The 3502-nt window shown below is 44.9% G+C and overlaps 1 long non-coding RNA gene across 1 annotated transcript; it reads left to right on the plus strand.

The window, feature by feature from the left end:
* The first annotated feature begins 1412 nt into the window (after positions 1-1412).
* LOC146548225 (uncharacterized) lies at positions 1413-2940 on the plus strand. The gene is made up of 2 exons (XR_014890909.1): positions 1413-1785; positions 2461-2940. It is a non-coding gene; the product is annotated as an uncharacterized LOC146548225 (long non-coding RNA).
* The last annotated feature ends 562 nt before the right edge of the window (positions 2941-3502 follow it).

The following is a 3502-nucleotide window of genomic DNA, read 5'->3' on the forward strand; positions in this document are numbered from 1 at the left end:
GGATTTCAGGCCATCTATGGATCATTTTTGCTAACTGTTTATTCAGCTTAGGCTCACAGGGCTGCAGCCTGTGCCCTAGCTGTCATAGGGCAAGAGGCGTGGTCCACCTGCACAGGTGAGCAGTCCATCACAGGGCCAACAGAGAGCGACAGAGAAGCACTCCCTCACATCCACACCTACAGCCAATGTAGAAGCACCAATGAACCTAAGCAGCATTTCATTGGACTGTGGGAGAACATCCAACCTCCACAGAAAGGCCCAGCTGACCAACAAGCTTCAACCTACAACCTTCTTGCTCTAAGGCACTAGTGCTAACCACTTTTGCCCATTTCAGCCCAAATCCTGCATCTTCCTGTTTCTGACTCCAGGCCAGCTCCACTAACACTTTCTCATCAGACACTGCCACCTAGTGGAGGAAGTCTTAGTTCCATTTGAAGCTTCAGATTACAGTTAGTTCCTTTACAAAGAGGTGGAGGTGGTGGGGCTACAGCACCATCATCACTGAGTGCCATAGGACACTTAACCTTTGTTTCCATATGCTGGGAACTTCCTGTTGTTCCAAGGAGGACTGGAAAATGTGTGAAAATCTCCCAGTCAGTTCCTCACAGCACACTTCAATCATTTCCCTCCCACAGCATCAGGACCAGGGCTTTTTCTCTCTTTGGTCCCACTAAGAGATTTCCACACAAACACCTCATCAGTGGGACTCTCAGAGCTACCAGCCCTTTGCTACAATCACAAAGCTCTTCATTGAAATCAATGATATCAAAGCTGGAATCAAATGAGTCCAAGTCTTCTGCTGATTCAGCATCACATTCATCTTTGCTCCTTGTTCTGCATCCCCACCATGGACTTCATTCCTTTCCAAGCCAGCCTTGAGTGTCCTTTATTCAGCTCATCCTCTGCTTTACTTTTACACCTGATTTTAGCTGCTTTATCTCTCTTTCAACAGGTTTCTGTGCCTCAATCTTTTTCTTCTCTCCCTCATGACAAGACAGCTTCTTCTGCCTGAGAACATGTTGGAGTGATTTACTAATCCAGGGCTGCTTATTGGGGAAAATACTTCCTGTTTCCAAAGTAATCCCCATTTTTCCCAGAAAGAAATGTCAGTAGAAATCGATGATCTAAGTGAGAACATGAGCCTTTCAAAAGTCCCAGTGGGTGCAGTCAAAGCAGTCCCTCAGTCCCAGTATAGAGTCTTTGGTCCAGACTGGAACAGCTGTGTGCCCAGTTTGAGCTCTCTTCAGTGCTGTGACCTGACAGAGCCAGAGGGGCCATCACATCACATTTAGAAGCTCCCCTGATGGAGCCACAACACATGTCCAATACTTAGTCTGTCTTGTTGGACCAACTGGAAGAAATGATTCAAGGACTTAGTCACAGAACAGAGATTCAAATCTCCAAAATCCAACTGGCTGCATCAGGACATATAGTCTGAAACTCTGCACAGTTTCCTGTTTGAAGCTGCTTCCTGTTGGCTTCAGCTGTTTGGAGTTTCCATTTTCTAAACTTCTACATTCTGAACCTTCTTCAGCTCTGAACAGATGATGAAACACTGAATGATTTCAAGCACTTTGTCTAATAAACTTACATCTTTCATTCTTTATACAGATTGATGAGCTGTGGTTTGTCAAAGATCAGCTGTGATTATCTGGCAGCAGCACTGAAGTCCAACCCCTCCCATCTGAGAGAGCTGTACCTGTGGGGAAACAACCTGAAGGATCCAGATGTGAAGCAGCTGTCTGATCTTCAGCAGAGTCCAGACTACAGACTGGAGACTCTGGTGTAAGTAGAGTGATGGAGTGAGTGGGTGGTGCTGTCAGCAGCATTGTACTAAACACAGTCAGTATGAAACAAAGATCCAGTGTTTCCTGTAAAGCTGCAGCTTCTCAGTGAAGCTGTGAGAGGAGAACGGTGACAGGCTTCAGGATTGGACACAAACACTTCCTGTTTCTCACCTTTATGGTCACCATAGTAACGGCTGACACGCTCTGATCAAACACTGTCAACAGCCAATCAGCTCTCTGAACAAAGCAGCACGCAGACCAATGACTGCATTGATTTCCAAGTTTAAAGCAGTGAAGAACACAGTCTGTAGGTGAGGAAGAATTTAGTGAGAGCAGATGTTTGGATGGAATTCCTCCAGTTAACAGCTGGAACCGTCCATCTGGATTGTTGGGCTTGTTGTTGGGGTTCCTACAGAGCTCAGAGTGGACACACCAAGGTTCTTCTAATGAATGAAAGTCCAAACTCAAACTAGGAGGGAAAAACATTTTCAGCAACTTCAATAAAAATCCAAAGATTAGAAAAAGTGAAGCAACAATGAGTCCTAGTACAGTCCCAGCACTGACGTCCCTGCTGCTCTTTATACTGGATGTGCTGCATCACTGACTGACAGCTGATGAAGAGTCTCTGGAAACACTCGTTTATCTCCTCTGCTCTTCCTCCTTCTCTCTGCAGGAACTGGTGATGATGGTAAACAGGACGGTGTGTGTGCTGAGAGAGGAGCAGCTGTGTCCTGATGATCCAGAGAGGTTGAAGCAGCAGCAGCTTGTGTGTAGAGACGCTCTGACTGGGCCATGTTACTGGGAGGTGGAGAGGAGAGCTTCATCCAGCAGTGACTGACAGAGGAATGAAGTGCAGATGACTGTCAGTGCTGCAGAGTGAACTGCTCTGAGAACAGCTCCACTGTCAGACACAATGTAGAGTCCAGCATCAGCCCTGTGTGTCCCTCTGGATCTGACAGAGGATCATCAGTGTATCTGGACTGCTCTGCTGCTGCTCTGTCCTTCTACAGTCTCTGCACAGTCTCTGTCTCACTCTGGAAAGATTTTACAACTTGTTGTAATTACAGAACGTTAATATAATATTCAAACATGTGATCTTCTCTTTATTTCTGACTCTTTACCAAATAAAGAAAAACCAAACTAACAAACAGAAGCTGTCGTGTCCTTTTTCACCACATCTGTGAATCTTTTCTGTGTTTTTCCTCTTTTCCTCCTTCCTGCAGCTCCATCTTCATCATTCTGTGTCCAGTATATGTGAACACGTCCAAAGCATCTGAGCCTCATGTTACCCGTTTGTGTGAGTTACGCCTGTCGTTGTGTTGTGGTGTATAAATAAGGGGCAGGAGACAGCGCTGGATCTCTGAGTTCTTTACTCTCAATTTCTGCAACATCTGCAATATATAGAAATGCAAACCTGTGAGCTGTGTGTGTTGTGCGTCTGCTCGGCCACCTCTCCTCCGGCCGTGCTGGAAGCAGCTGTGCGTTTGACAGTTTTATCGACTCGACAATAATCGAACAAATTAAATGTTCAAAAATATCAACTTAAGCACTTCAAAGTCAACAAAAAGCTTAAAACAATGAAATAATATTTCACTGACAAAACAACAGCTCATAAGAACGATACACAAAATAATACAGAAACAAACAAATAAAAGTTATTAACCAGGATCCATGTTTTTGTCACAAACACTGAATCAGCTGATTCACTCTTTATG

The sequence above is a fragment of the Mchenga conophoros genome, linkage group LG23 (assembly GCF_057382185.1).
Source record: "Mchenga conophoros isolate Kocher_MC1m ecotype Shallow Benthic linkage group LG23, M_conophoros_male_GT1.1, whole genome shotgun sequence".
NCBI classification, from domain to species: Eukaryota; Metazoa; Chordata; class Actinopteri; order Cichliformes; family Cichlidae; genus Mchenga; species Mchenga conophoros.